This window comes from Dromaius novaehollandiae, chromosome Z (assembly GCF_036370855.1).
Source record: "Dromaius novaehollandiae isolate bDroNov1 chromosome Z, bDroNov1.hap1, whole genome shotgun sequence".
NCBI classification, from domain to species: Eukaryota; Metazoa; Chordata; class Aves; order Casuariiformes; family Dromaiidae; genus Dromaius; species Dromaius novaehollandiae.
Window position 1 is genome coordinate 37,334,635 of NC_088132.1, and position 16,397 is coordinate 37,351,031.

The following is a 16,397-nucleotide window of genomic DNA, read 5'->3' on the forward strand; positions in this document are numbered from 1 at the left end:
TGGAAATAAGTAAGAGACTGAAACCGGTTTTGAGATCTTGGGGTAATATAATAACTAACATGGTCTGTTTATTGAGGTGCCCCTTTTTGTTTAAATGACAGCTCGCAAAGCCCTCCCGATGTTTCCTCATGTAAGTGCATTGCAGCAAACGCATCTAGAAGCCACAAAGCTTTGATGGCCTAAAAAATTACAGTAGCCTCGGCAAACTGAAAACAATTCTTTTATTGCTATTACGTCATGAAACACTCTAAAACACAAACTGCATTTGTAATGTGTCGGGGTGTGCAAGGGGTGGGAATCTCCCAGGATTTTGACTTGGGATCTTTCCCAGTATTTACCACAGTGAATTCTCACTAGTCTTCTGTATACCGCTGGGATATATTCACAGACTTGCCCAAGTGGGTAAAAGACATAATGGTCATAAAATGTCTGGGAATATAACACGTATCTTCTTCTCTTCAATCATAGTGACAAAATGTATGTTCCATCAGGGATAATCAATATTACCAATGCTGACAACTGTTATGAAATATTATTTTCGTTCACCTCTATTTCTTTTTCCAGGACGTGGAAGAAATAGTTTGATTAGTTTCTTGGTTAACTACTTATTTGTCTGTGCTTATGTGCATTTAAGTGAGTGGGTGTGTTAAGGATACACTGAGATAAAGCTAATTTAGAGAAATTCGTTTTGCTTTTGATTGTCTAGTTCATTAATTATTTTCTCCTCTTTCAAGGGTAAGCTCCACAGTAAACTGTGTGTGACGGTTCTGCCTATAGCACTGATGTTCCCCCCGGCTGAAATTTTCATCTGGTAGAAAATGAACTGGGGAGAAGCTGTTGTCCTGGCTGTTGTTTCCCCTTTCAAAAATCAAGAGCAAGCTACAAAAGATGGGCACTTCCTTAAATGGTGGATGGGCTGACAACCACCTTGCCCTTTGAGAAAGTCGTGGGATAAATACAAATGGGGGAGAAGCTTCTCCAAAACCTTTTAGAAAGTGCTATCAGCTTGGGATTACAATTTCATGAGAGGGAGACCCTGAGCCTCTGGACTTATTCACTGAGTTGGGTTGCAGGCAAACAAAGAGATTTTCTTCAACACTGCTTTATTTAGGTCCATGCCTCTCAACAGAGCCATTTTCTCAGCCCTGGTTTAATTGAATCAGTATTAAAACGAATCTGGTTTTATTTTAGTGAAACAGAGGGTTATGTTCTTGATTATAATGCTGGAAGCATAATACAAAAAAAGACACCCCAAAATGTACTTCTTTTTCTGTTTCTCACCTGAAAAAGTGTTTAGGTACCCCCAAAATGCCTTTTCCTAACTAAATCAGTCTGATTAATTAAAAAAAACCCCTTTGTCTGCAAACCTCACCTGCCAGGCGCTGGTTCTAGCTGTCACTCACCAGTTCTCTTTTCTTCATCACAGGCAGTTTCTTCATTGCAGTAGCCAGGTGTTAATCCAAGAGTACTTTGGCGCATGATGTGGCCTTTAGAGAAGGACAATATTGTAAGTCCTCTTTACTCTGGTTGTACCTGCAGTGTCTGAGGTTGCCAATGCAACAGAAACATCAAAACGTACGTTGAGAACACCCTTATTTATTTATTTATTTATTAACTCACACTGCCAAAGGCTGTGCATTTGTCGAGCCCTGGGAACGCGTATTAGGCATGGGTTTGGGTGTGCCCGAGTTAGCTTTTGAAGGACACGGACACGGTGATATGTCGATTTTTCACAATGGGGGCCGGTTCAGCAAGTCGACTGACCTCCTCTTTCATTTGATTCCTCTCTTTTTGCAACGTGATTTGCATATTGACATTTTCATGGCTTTGTAAAAGTGGAAACATTTTACTTTGTAGGAAATATTACCTACACAACATTTCTGCTAGTCTCAGAACGTATGATGTGTAGTTGTTTTTTTTATATAGAGATCACAAAGAGCACATTTAGTAATAAAGCTGGCTGAGCTGGCATTTAGATTTTCTTGCCTCCCACTGTTTTTTTTTTTTTTTTGGCAGTTTGAGGTTTGGGCTGTCGCCACCGGTCACGTGGATGACTTTAAAAGTCATTAAAAGACTCCGGAGCTGGGTTTTGTGAGTGCGGGGGTGGGAGCCGGCCGCAGACAGTGGAGCCCGCGATGGGACGCAAAATCCACCTGGATTTTCTCCAGAGCATATGGCTTCGTTCGTAGCTGTAATGAGCTGCAGTAATCAGCCGTGAAGGCTGCGAATGTGTGCATCTCCACGAGCCGTCGCTGCAGCCGCAACTGGCTCTGAGAGGGTGGGATGCAGTCATTGGGCCAGCTGCGGGTGAGGGATAATGTCTTTAGCATTAAGAGTCCAATAAGACTTAACTGTCTGGAGGGAATTAATAGTCTAATACCAGGTGATGTTGATAGCTGGGGCTGGTACAGAGCAGAGCCCTGTTGTCCACTTGCCTTTTCCCTCCACCGTTTATATTTGGCCGGCTACCTCTTGCCGCTGATTTTGACTGCGCTTTGTGCAAGATAGGTATGGCACGGGTTGCACTTGTTGGAGGGAGGCACAGAAAAGGATGTCGTCCTGCGAGATTTGCCTCACCTTTTTGTTCTCCGATTATAGCGTCATTAAAAGTGCTCCTGAAGTCTCTCTGAATCTGGGGCACAACTTCAATATAGCCTTCAGCTGAAGAGGGGCTCAGGAAAGAAAAGCATTTGTTAAAAAAAAAAAAAAAAAAAATCCACACCCAGTGAAGGATTTTCCTCTAGGGAAGTCTCGAGCCATCGTGTGTTATATGTGTGTCTCCAGCCGATTAGAGGCATTCGCTCAGCTGCTTCTCTCTGAATTTGTCAGATTTCTAATGTAATGTATAAATCTGTTCCTGCTTGACTCCCACAGCTGGTTTTGATCAGGCTCCTATAAAAAGGAAGTTTCAATTAGCGCTGATCCAAACATCTTCTGGAGATGCATTTTTATGGCAGCTCGACGAACAGCGCTCTTTGTTTGCGCGGGTGCGGGCGGCTCTGCAGCGAAAGGCGGCCAGGGCTGTGAGTCATCACCGCTAGCACCGTACGTCGTTGCAGAGGTCAGGCGCTGCCAAAACCAGAAGAATTAGCCAGCCAGATTGAATTAGCGGTTGAAACGCATTAATTTATGCTACATAAATGTTATTGTGGCCCCGTGGGCAAGTACTTAGGTCATAGGCTTTATGAACTATTTGCAGCGCGGGGGCTTGCCAGCTGTAAATCAGCTCCGAAAGGCACCTCTGCAAAGCTGCCGGGGCTCTGCGCTGCGCTCCCCGCCATCCGCGCCGACTCCGTCTCCGGGCGCCGTGATGTGCGAGGTTTCGTGCCGAAGGAGCCGGTCGGTGGCGAGAGCAGAGCCGAGATGGGGTCTAGCTGAGACCCGGGCCGTTCATTACGCTGTGGTCCTGTGCCCCGGCAGCTGCGTGCTGGCGGTCCCGGGCCGGCAGCTCGCCCTGGGCCCGGCGCGCTGGCCTGGCCCCAGCCGCTCCAGTCGGCGCAGCTGGGCCGTACGCAGAGACCTTGCTATCTCGAGTGCGCGTGCAACCTGGCCCTGGCGGGGCCGCTTCTCTTCTGCGGGAGGAGGGGAATCAGATCCACTTTTGGCCGGATTATTTTAGAAAGGGGGAAAAAGTAGAAGTAAGTGTTTTCTGGCTGCAAGTTGTGGTAAGCGAGGACACACGCCAAGAAAGAATTATGCATAAACGATAGTGTTTAAACTTGTTTTTATGTGTTTGGACGCATCTCTGCCAAAAATCTGACAGGGCCTCATTGTTGGAGCTTTTTTGCCGTGAAGCCGCTGCCTGCACCCAGCGGAGGTTTTGAAAATAATAAAATAATTGGGAGTCTTCAGGGTTTGCTGCCGGTGCCCACAAGTGCGTGGAGCACGCTCCACTTTCCCACGAGCCAGGTAACAGCTATGGCAGAGCGACAAGGGAGGCACTGGCCGTGCCTGGAGAGGAGCCGTCTTTTCGAATGAGCATCTTTTGCTCCGAGTTGTAATTCCTGGCGCTGCGCACAAAGGCCCATTTGTTTCCCCACTGTTCGCCGCTGCTCCGCTCGGCCCAGCGCTTCCAGCCGTCCCCGGTGCTGACTCTCGCGGCGTGCGCGTCTTCCCCCGCCGAGCACCGCTTCCGGAGGCGCCACCGCTCGCGTCCGTATCGGCATCTCCGGTACCGCTGGTCTCGAGGATGCAGCAACCCCGGCTCGCTTTTGCCTGCGTTCCCGGGCCTGGCTGCTGGGCTGGTTGGTTTAGGAATCTCGGACGTTAATCAGCTGGTGCAAACGACATTTTTCTTTACGCTGAATATTTCCACCGGATCGCAAAACAATGTTGTTACAGTGTAAAATATTCATAAAATCATGCTCAAATAGTGAGGAGGATATGAAACAGAGGATGCCTGGAGAGCATAAATATTTTATATCTTAATAGCTTTTTACAAGGCTTTTTTGTTTGTTTGTTTTTCATGAACTTTATGCTGTTACCATAGTTTTGTTTTCTGAATGGGGAAGCTATTATTGTTTTAAGTGTGTCCTATTATAAATGTACACGTTTAGTCTACTTCATAGGATTTGGTTTTGTTTAGCTCACCAAAAGAAAAAAAAATCAGGTCTGATGCTGCCAACCCTGTTTGTGTGAGTGATCTCCATTCATTCTGCTCCTGAAACACTGCTGTGTTGACTGTTTTTACTGCAGGATCCAGTTTACCATTACAAGGATTGCAAGATGGCTCTTAAAACTGCCAGAGTGCAATTTCTCTGCATAAATAGCTTTTTCTGGAAAGCAAATAAATGATCGTCTGAAGTGAGGTTGATTTTCAGCAATAATGAATCCATATGTTTCCCATTAAACCTGTCTTCAGAAAACTCATGACAGAAAGGAAAACCATTAACAGTGACAAAAAGAAATTCGTGTGCAACTTCTGTGAGTTTCTTTTCTTTTGTTTTTATCGTAGCTGTATCTCCGTTCCCTTTACGAAAGCAGAAGGGTGGCACGCAGCGTTGGGCGGCACTGATTGTGTGTTTCCTAAGTGACTGTTTAATCAATAAAAGCGATAGACTGGGTATTTACTACGTTTCATTAATTAGGTTAAGGAAGTAGGGATATTTATGACAATTATTTAGAAAGCTGTGTAAAAAGATAGCCAGACAAACAAACCTCCGTAATCCACTTACACCTCACAGATGCCAAAGGGTTGAACAAGCCTATTAACAAGCTATATGCCTGTCTGTTTGGAGGAGCTGTTAAATCATGAATCTCTGCTCAGCACCTGAGGCAGTCAGTTAATAAAGATCTTTTGTAGCAGATTTCTGTTCTGTTAAGAGTGGACATAAAGCAGAATAATTTAAAATGTGTCAATAACTCAAGGCAAAAATACTTAATGCAAGCCGCATCATCTTCATAAAACGTAGTCAGGAATAACCAGTGGTAACTGTTAGGTGGGATGTTACTCATGGACATCCGAATTCATTTTTTGGATAGATAATGAGGTTTTTTTTTCCCCCAAAAAAGTATCCTGCAGTAGTTTGTTATTGTGGTGTCTGTCTGGAAACCAGATTCAAGCTTTAAAAACGGAAATTAACTTATTTTCCGTCAACTTTTCCTAGGAGAGAGTCTGAAAACTTGGCTGCCCTTTCAGGTGGATGAATCTATGAAGTAAAGCCATTTTCACATTTTGTTATTAGAAAGGAATGTGCTGTCCATCGCTCTGGGGAATATTTGCTTCCCGCGGTCCTCTGCACTGTATATGCTGCGAATTTTCCTGCGGCGAGCTGGAGCATTTGCACCCACAACAGCACGCGGCAGCGGTCAGGCCTGCACAGTGCCCTTTCAAGGGATAGCGTTATTCAAAAAATGAATTTTACTGATGAGGGGGTGACGGTGACTAGCCCGGTTTCCCTGTTGCTCTTTGCAGAACTGTTGTTTTCGCCCTCCCCAGTGCGGCTGGGCTGTGGCACTGTCTGCTGCAGCATGGGGTGTGCGTTTGGCCTGCCGCTCCCTCGGATCGCTCTTCAACCGGGAAAGAAAGGCTGAAATATGGCTTAAAAAAAGAGTGAGAAAAGCTGGAGGCCTGTGCTATTAGTTATAGTTGGGTTGTCTAGAGACTCGGCAGAGGCTTTAATTAAATTCACTATTTTTAGTAATTTTTTGGCAGTTTTGATTGATTTGTTATGTGTTACATCTGGTCTTGATTTACTGCATTGCATTTATACTACTGTTTTGTTTTTGTCACTTGTGTGCTGCATATTAGTCATGAGTTTTTGTGGTTTGCCGTTTTTAAGTTACATTGTGCAAAACATTCACGCTACAACTTGAAACCAGGTGTTTCAATATGAAAGCAAATCACTCCAAGGTTTACACAAACCACTGGGTTAGCAACCCACAGAGTTTGTCAAAATGTATTTGATTAGATTAGAGTTTGCCTTCTAAAGATCATGGTGTCTGCAGTGAATTTTTAGATGGGAATGTTTTAAATTTGCAATATATTTATATATCTTACATTTGTGTACCTTATAATTATGTATCTTATCAGTTAAGTGTGTTTATTGTTTTCAATGCACTTCTAATGCCCTGACTCCTATGCTAACTTATTTAACACAAAACCAAATCAAAACAACCCCCAAATCCTGACAATCCTAACTCTTTGACCCATTCATTTTGATGGTATGTTTTAGACTTGTGGAAGGGATTTTAAAATGAATGCTGATGCATAGGAAAGCAAGTCCTTTGGACCACCACTAGATTTAACAGGATGTTTACTGTGAAACACAGCATGGTTATGATGTAAAATATCTCCAATCTTAAGTGTCATGAATTGTGCAGCTGCTTGAGAAATCAATGTACTTGTTTAGCTCAAAATGCTAGTAAATTATTATAGAGACCACTTAATAGAAAAATCATCTCAGCCACGGAAGCACTGAAGAGAGTATTCTGAGCCTTAATAAATTGCAGTATATTCATTGTGTCAAGCACACTCACAAGGTCACTGAGGGCAAAGGAGGCATTGCAAATATTTTTAATGTGCTCATCACATCACGGGGTTGAAAATGTTCCATGATTTCTCCGCAAGGGGATAGATGATAACTACATATTCAAAGGAACATTTTAATGCTTTAATTATCATGCCTTTTTCTAGTGGTAATAATGTGGAATGGAAATTTCTCCTTTTTGCAGATATGTAGGTATGTTTGTATTTTTGGAGAATGCTGGTGCGTTTCAAGGACACCAACCACGCTTATCACTATGGGCATTCAAGCAGCTGGCTTGAATCTGATCTTGTTTGCACCAGCCTAATAATAATGGTTTCATGATTACACTGATTTCTGTGGGGTTTCCACTGATTTGTGCTGGCATCAGAATCAGGTTCTTGTTGGTAAAAGAGGACTTTTTATTTGCTTGTTTTCTAACATGGATATTTTTATTATCCTCTGTATTTTTTGCTGCTTTGGATTTTTGGTCTCATTATTTGCTAATCTCAGCTTTGCTCCTTTCTGTTTCCTTTAAAACAAATGTTTTTGGAGCCTCCCTTTGGTTGTGTTTTGCCAGTGTTGCAGTTTTATAAAATAAGATCTTTAGCGGCTGTGCTGGCTTACGGTATTCCTGTTCACCAGCTCTCCTTTCTTGCTGCTGCCCCACGTCGCTGATGTGCACCCTTACACCCTCCCCAGTTGTACTGGATGACCATTCGTGTGACTGTGAATGGACAACTGACTTGATTTTTTTTTTTAATACATATTTTGGCAGTCTGTTTTTAATCCAGATCAGTTCTCCAACACCATTTGCGTCATGGCGTAGCTGAAGAGAAGTGTGCTGGAGCATGGGCATACAGAGAGCTCAAACTGTTAGTGGAGGCTACTTTGAGAAACCCACCCTAGTTTCCACTAATATTATCTAACAAGCGATCTATTAGTGGCTAATCCCTGAAGTCAAATAAAGAAAAAAAAAAAAACTAGTCAAGACAGAACTCGGTATCACGTAAATCTTAGGCACGGGTCTCCAAAGGGTAATGTGATTTTAGGCTTAGCTGTTAGAAGCCCAGGAACATCAGGTGGGTCTAAAACTGGGGTCATTTTATAGGTATGTGTAGGACCTTGCTGGTCAAGAGCAAGATAATAGAAAAATTAAATCTCTGCTTCTGGAGAGCAAGGTGCTGACATTGTTAAGGAGGAGATGGTTCATCTCTGACTCAATTTCTTGCTTCTGATATGTGAAGAGTTTGGGTATTTGCCAGTTTATGAGGGAAGTGAAGAGAAAATTCAGTAATGATAATTTTTTGCCAGTGTCTGGATGCCTTCAATTCCATAGATCCCAGTTGTTGCATCTTAAGCCTACGTATGATAGAGATGATAATATATTCCATTATTTATTAGCTACTGTGTCCACTGTTTCAAATAGCATGGGAACATGCCCTGTCCTTACACACTAGCAGAAACAAAATAGACAGCAAGGTAAAAGAAAGAGACTGGAAACACCGTAGAGGTGAGGACGGCTGTATATTCAGGCTGTATCTTCATTTTGTATAGTCTGGAGGTCACCAGTCACATTTTTCTCTTTCTCGCTCTCATGCACACTCCCTCTTCCTCTTCCTTTCATAAAATCAAATTTAAGCCTACCAGTGATATTAGAACCAATGGCATGAGGTTTGGAAGGCTGAGGAGCTGTTGGTGTGAAGGCTTGAATCTTTGAATCCTAATTTATGGGTAACCAACTGAAAAAAATGAAGTGCATTATAACTTACTCTCCTTTTTTGGTTATCGAGGATATGTCTTTATAGTTTAACTTATAACTGAGAATCTTCAGATATCTCAGAGAGCCCATATTTCAGTTATCAAACAAATCAGTAAATAATAACTCATTTTTAAATTCTCACTGAAATTAAATTTTTCTAAATGTCCTTTCTGAGGAGTGAATGAGATTGTTAGAAGATACAGGCAATGAATAGAAAGGGAGCTGGGGAGAGCAGTGAAGAATTGGGAAGAAAGGGAAGCCCTGGGAAGAAAGCAGTCAGCGCTAAGGTATCTGGCTTTGTTACCACTTTCAAAATCAGCAGTAACTCAGACACTGAATACCAGTTCAAAATCCAATTTGTAACCGTGAGAAGAAAGGACGCTATAATATAGTTTGCAACTTTTCTTATTTCCTTCCCCTCAAAGGCTTTCCAATCCAGATGTGTGCTCTGTTGACCTAACTGAATGCTTTTTATGAATTCGTAGATAAAAGCTGGAAAAAAAGGGGACTCAGATTAAGTTACAGCTAAATCACTGTAATACAGACTGGAAAACACGATTTACATTTTTTAACCATGTGAAATTTGATTAACGTAAATAGTTTTACAACGGTTCTGTGAAGTAGGCTGCAGCCTCTTGCGGTCCCTTTGCTTTCAGAGGGACGCAAACCATCACGTGTACAAAATATGGGCTCCTTACTCCATATTCAACTCCACATTCTTATACACTGTAGGTTTTTCTATATGAAAATTTTGTTGCGTATATGATTACTTGTTTTTATATGTAAATGCAGGACTTTTAAATGACAGCTGGGTAGCTGGGTATCCTGCATTTTGTCCCAATCATTCGCTGCATATGATTTGATGATTTGTGCTTCAGAAATGCTAAATGGTGACTCTCCATATCATGAACCTCACTATTGTCTGGGAAATAGCTGCTTGAGAGATTTTACAAACATTTAGAACTTGACTACTTATAATCTCAAATGCCATGAATAAAATAAAAGGAAATCAAAGGAGATTTTCCCTGCTAGTGACTCATGGTTCTCCACCACATTTTCTTGCTTTACCTTAAATCTCCGGGCTGTCTTGATATACTGTCAGGTATCACTTTTCTCTGAATTTTTGAGAATATTTAAGCAGATTGTGGGAAAATAAAGGTTATGATTCCTTTCATTTAACCATTGGGCAGCTACTTTACTGAGATGGAGCTCCCTGTATATTGATGTTGACCTCTGCCCCCTGTTCAAAGATGCCAAGAATTATGGTTAGGTGTGCCAAAATAACTAAGTACTCAAAATGTATGGAAAGATAGGCAGCCTGTATTTTTCTTCACAAGAGATTCATCTCTTTGTTCAAGAGATTTTACACAAGTACTTACTAGTTACAGACCTTTCTCAATTGTATTGACTCAAGCTAAATGATTGGATGATCTCCTCTGTAAATCACACATACATTATTTGTTGACATATCAAGTTTATTACCATTAGAGAAAATAGGTTTCTGTGTTCGTCTTTCAACCATTACAGCGTTAGTATTAAAAATGACAAGTGACTTCTATAGCGATATGGGTTCAAGGGTCATATGTGGTAGGGCGTATGATTTTTCCCAGGGTTTTGATCTTACGAACCATGGTATTTAATTTGCAAAATGTTTGCCTGGCTTTTTCAATTCAACTGTTTCCTAGGTGAAATTTTACTTTGCAGATAAGTAGGGTTATTTTGTGGTATATGAGTCTGTTTTCTGGGATTTCCAAATGACTCTTCTAAAATGTTCTAAAATTTTTAATTGTCAAATGTTTGATTTCCAGTTCTTATTACGTTTCTAAAATACAGCTTCATTACTATGAAATCACAGATCTAGTATCTAGGATAGATCAAATTTGTGTGAGCAGGAGCTAATACAAACAGAACTTCCTCCAGCTTTCTAGGGGACTTACCTTCACTGGCCTTCAAAGTTCAGGCCTGTATCTTCTGTTTTCAACATCACTTTAAGATAACATATATTGTATTTTTATTTTAAAGCACCACCAAACCTTGCACAATTGTTACAACATTGCAAACTTATTTTTATCATGCCTCGATGATTCAGTGCTAATCAGCTTGTTTAAAAGAAAAAGAAAAGCAAACAAGGTGTTTCCTGGGAATAGACTAAGTTTAGAATTACTGGAAATGATCTCAGGCTCACATTGGTAGATAATAATCAGTTTATTTTCATCTGACACCTTCAGGTATTGGAATTTGATATGGTAAATCTGCTGCAGTTTTAACTAAAAAGGAAATATGATGTTTGGTCAGCAAAGATTTGGAGAGAACTAGGTGTTTTCATCTCACTAAACCTCATAAAATAGCTGGATTTGCCAGATGTGTTCAAATTACATTCATACTGTATGTCCTTTGTGTTTAAGGTTTATGCATATTTAAGGACATAAAAATCAGCAAACTGATTAGCCTGTTAGCCTAATCTGAAGCCCGGTGGAGTTAACTCATGCACTGTCTGAAATGTACACCTAAAGTTTTGGATCATTATATTTTTCTGTGCAATCTTGTATTGGTGGAAGGGGGGGCTTGGTGCTTCTAGGATGAGAAATGGCTTGTGTGGATGGTGTCTATTTACCTCCCTGCAGTTTTATCTGAATAATTATGGACGCTTCTGTTTTTTAGCTAAAAAAATGCAAGATTGACCATAAGTCAGGTCCTGGTTGCTAACACTCCTTCTCCACCCCTTCTTCTCTTTCCTCCTTCGCTTAATGAAGGAACAAGGTTGGGGTGCGTAGAGTCCCCACGCTGCCCCCTTGACAGCATGGTAACTCCTTACTCTTCTGCACATTTTGTGATAGTGAGGGCTTGCTTCTCCCCAGGTATTCTGCTGGGTAGTGATGAACCACATTTTGGGGGGCCATTTATTAAAAAAGAAGGAAAAAAAAGAAGGAAAAAAAAAAAGCTAATGTTCAACTGTAAGCTTCTGCAAAATGCTAGAATTGCACCCCAAAGCCTTTTTGTGCTTTTGCAGCATGGATGTAACTATGGTGACAGTTTCTTTCTTAGTAATATTAGTCTAGTGCTCCCTAAACTCTGAGCAGCATATTAAATCAGATCTGATTAAATCGGGTTCCCTTGATAAAGCAGAAGATTGCTTAAACCTTTCTAATTTGTGACCTATGATTGTGCTCAGTTAAATGTGATATTAAGGTCAAGGTCTAACGTAAAGTCACAGAGTACACCACAAATTCATGACTACATTTTAATTCATGTAGTGACACATCTGAGAACATGCTCCTTTACCTCTGACCCTCCGTTGTACAGGAAATCCATCTGTTCCTGCTAGGGTACGCACGCCTCCGGAGAGCAGCGTGCAAGGGTTGGTAAGGATAGAGAAGGTCACGATAAGGAGACATCTGTATAAGCACGGTATCATTAACATTCTCCTTCACAATGAGCATCGGCACAATCAGTAAATAATGGCCACGTTCAGCAATGTCTCGTGACACCTTTCAGAGCAGAGGATGCGGCAGGGTGTTTATAAACGCCGTCCCACGTCCGGCGTCTAGCTTGGCTGTGATTAAGGGCAGCAAATAGGGCACCTAAACTTCCTCTGCAGCCGATGGAGACTGGCGCTGCCATGGCAGCGGCTTACCACCAGAGTTAGGTGCCAAGCGGGCAACAGAAATACTTCTTTTGTTCCAAAATACAATGTATGCGAACAACCGAAAATGGGCATCAAAATGCAAACAAAAAGCTGAAGTAAAGAAGAAAGTACTAATTTATAATAACAATCAGAAATGATTTTATGATAAGAAGCCTGTTCCCAAGTAAGACATTCTTCTTACACAACTCAGCATTTATGCGGGTCATTCTGCACGAGTGTTTTTCAGAAGGGAAAAAAGAGAAGCGTTTATTGCTTTGTTTGCTGTAGCTATTCAGCTGGTACAAATGTTATATATTCAGTCATATCTTGTTCTTTAGCACTGTCAACTGCCTGTCAATCTTCATATTTGCAAAAAAGAAAAAACACCAGCCACCCCACTGTGCTGAATGTGACAGCATTGTAGTGTCAGAGGACCAGGAGACAGGTGATGGTTTATGATAGAAATAAATCTTTTATGAGAGCAAACTTGGGAGAATTGCTTGCTTTTGTAAGGGATATATCTCTGCACAGCTATCACTGCCAGTCTTCTCAAATGCCTCAGTTCAATAAGGCAAGGTTTTTATTGTGTCTAATCACGTATTGTGTCATTGGAATAAAAGAGAAGGTTCCTGCTATATAGATATGCATATATATATGATGAACATATATATATGAACACACACGTGTGCACGCATATGTATATATTTGAAGAGAATTACATTCGTTAAATGGCCTTTAAATTGACTCCCCCATTTTATGGTACAATTCTGATTGCTACACAGCACGCAAGAGTGCTTTGGCTTATTGCATTCTGAAATGAGACAAAATGCTTTTTGGAAAAAGACCTTAATTTAAATGAGAGGACATGGAGTTTAACTGTATCTTTTTGAAATACGGAGGCATGCTGCATCTTTCATATCTTTAGAATATTTTCAGTATGCTGCCTGTAACTAGCTTGTAGAATCATTAAACTCAAGGGTCTTTTGTGTGTGTGTGGGAGGGGGAGGGGGCTGGGGAATATATATAAAGAGAGCCACAGAATCACAGAGCAGCTGGGGCTGGCAGGGACTTCTGGAGATGGCCTAGTCCAACCCCCTGGTGAAGCAGGGTCAGGTAGCACAGGCTGCCTGGGAGCATGTCCAGTTGGATTTTGAGTATCTCCAAGGATGGAGACTCCACAGCCTCCTTGGGCAGCGTGGGCCAGTGTTCAACCACCCTCACAGTGAAAAACTGTTTTCTTGTGTTCAAAAATTTCCTGTATTTCAGTTTGTGCCCATTGCCTCTCGTCTCATGAGACAGGAAAAAATTCTTCTGATTTCTTGTTTAGTTCTTCCAAATTTTTATGCTATTCAGTGCTAACCTTTCCCCTCCTTCTTATATTGATGCTATTTTTCCTATTTAATGTTATAGTTTCTTTCGTGACCAGCATAATTACTGCATGGAGCAGTTAGTTATGCCTTTACCATGAATCCTTAGCAAGGATCAGTACAGAGTCACGCAACCCAAGGGGCAGACAGAGGCTAACAGTGTCTTTCTGTATTGAGCTAATCTTACTGGTAGGGAAATTATTTTCCTTGCTAGTTGCTAAGTGGAAACCACGCTGGGGTCTGCAGGCTGCAGGGCCTGGGCACAAGGCTGTGAAGAGAAGTGAAACAGAGAATAGAGCTGTGCTTTATTTTTTGCTGGATAAAAGATCCCATTTCGTTTGTCGTGCACAGATCTGCGCCAAGTGTCCTACATCCCTGCCTGGCAATGTTGGCGTGGTAGCAGGTCCGGGTGCTTCAGCAGACCAACAGGGATTGCTGACCTGCACATGACACATGTTTCCTTCTGACGGCATCAGCTGGGAGCCTAGGAAAATAAGGAATATACCTGCATGCAGGCATGTGGGAAGGATCCCAGTCTGGCCCTGTGGCATTAAACTTGTTCAATTAATTCCATCCACCAGTCCAGGAAAGTAAAACATATTATTCTGCTAAATAATCCCTATTAGTGAAATTGTTAAGCTCTGTAGGTTTTAGCTCTGTTTTATTTGCAAAGTGATTCAGTCATGCTGCCGGTTCGTTGCATGCAGTCTTGTGGAGATAGTGGTGATCATATCCCCAAACTCTGGTTATCTGTGCAAGCACATATTTTCAGAGACCTCTTTCTGTCTCATTTTTCCATGACAGGTGTGATTTTTACTAACAACAAACTCGGAAGAAGAAGGATGGGAAGGGGAATTCTCAATCCAAACAAATTCCCTCTTCACTCCTCTTTTTTTTTTTTTTAACGCTGTGTTTGTTTGTGTGCTTTTTGTGTGTGTGTTGTGTTTTTTTTTAATTCTCTGAATCCCATCTGGCAAGTAGCACAATGTGTCTCTTCCCAAAACTCCCACTCTGGGAAGGTTGTGTGATGCCAAAGCGTGGGGTGTGTTGATGCGAAGGCCAGAGCTAGCCTACTCCATCATCACTTCATCTCCTGCCAAGTGTTGCTCTCCCGAGCACAGGCACAGTGGACAAACATCAAAGTTAACAGGCGTGGTTCAGATTAGCAGTCAAAGGTTTGGAGGATTATCCAAACGGTTCAGATACTTATCCAAGTACTGAGAATGCGTAAGGATATCCACGCCGGCACCTGCGACCCTATTTCCATAGCTCTGTGTAGTTCTCCCTATGGCCCTCAAGTTTCCCCCCCCCATAATCTTCCTTCCTCACTGCCTTTCAGCAGAGCTTCTGCCTCCTTTTCGTATCTCACCTGGGCTGTCTGTGGTCTTCTCTCATCTCCGTCTCACCATGTTTCTTCTGAAATTCTCTTCCGTAGAAAAAATTTCTGCTTGCTGAACAGTTTTATTGGGGCAGAGACAACAAGCTGGGCTTCCAGTTCTGGTGACTTTGGAGCATCTTTTTGCATTTTACAGGCTGTAGTTATTCAACATATAAGCACTTATATACATTCTCTATGTCAGCAAAGCTGTGCTATTGCGCAGTTGGTATATTCTTCTTGCATCAAATGCTGTTGTAGGCTGCTGGTCTATTTAGACAAGCTTGAGAATTTGCTACAAGATCCCATAAAGAGAATGGCTGAAGCCCAGATTACTTTTTTTCTAGGTTAATGACTTGGCTACATTGAGAGGAGCTTTTTTCCAAACATAAGCACTGTCTGACCCATTGAATAGGCAGGAGGTTTGCCACTCGTGGAGGTTTCAATAGAATAATCTGAGCCATATAAAGGGATGTTTAGAAAAAGTCTGGATATCATGAAATTGAAGTCTGTGTAGCTCCAGATTGAGAGTGAAATCTGTCTAAATGTTCATTCTTTGTTTAAGTTGCTTCAGACTGAACTACAGAAGAGGCTAAATTAGGAAAAGAGGATTAAATCAGTGTTTATTCACAGACTTACTGGTAGAAATAGTATATATTACTCCCTCTATTTTAATAAGTAGAGAGAATTACTACGAATTTCTCTGCAGTTAAGAACACTTTTAAAAAGACAGCGAGCTTATAATTGATTTTATAAATGTTTATGTGCCCACATATATAGATTTTCTAAAACAGTCATATATACAGATCAGTCCTCTACTTCACCCCTTTTCTTCATATAACATAAATAAAAAAGAGATTGAGAACCACAATCCCAAAACCCAAATGTCACTCATTGTACTTCCACAAGAAAAACAATAACTAAAAGTACTCACTGCAGAACCATAGGTTTTTTTAATTTATTAATTTTTATTTCATGAGAGGAAAGAAAACTATGAGGAAGTGTGATAACAGTACACTCCAGAGGCTCTATTAATTTAGAGACTGCAAGACTTTGACAGGAGCTTTTCTCTTGTTAGTGAACTTGGGGCAAGAATGGTATTCAAAGACTAGGTAATTGAAATAAGCTTCTTCCTGCAGGGCGATTCATAGTACAGTCTCAAGAAGTTTTATATGGACTAGAAAAGCACTTACAAAACATATAATGCCACTAGGAAATAGAGATTCCTTGAATATAGATGTGTGTCAAACTCTTTGAAAACTCTTGTATACATGTAATATGTATAATGCTTTCCCCCCCCCCC

The 16,397-nt window shown here is 41.4% G+C and overlaps 1 long non-coding RNA gene across 2 annotated transcripts in view; it reads left to right on the top strand.

The window, feature by feature from the left end:
* The first annotated feature begins 27 nt into the window (after nt 1-27).
* The window catches only part of LOC112992392 (uncharacterized), a 68,581-nt gene continuing 52,211 nt past the window's right edge, over nt 28-16,397 (top strand). The window contains exons 1-2 of one of the 2 annotated variants that reach the window (XR_003261521.2): nt 28-1,575; nt 4,696-4,923. This is a non-coding gene — a long non-coding RNA (uncharacterized LOC112992392). The remainder of the gene's footprint in view (nt 1,576-4,695; nt 4,924-16,397) is intronic. The other variant, XR_003261519.2, reaches the window with a different exon arrangement.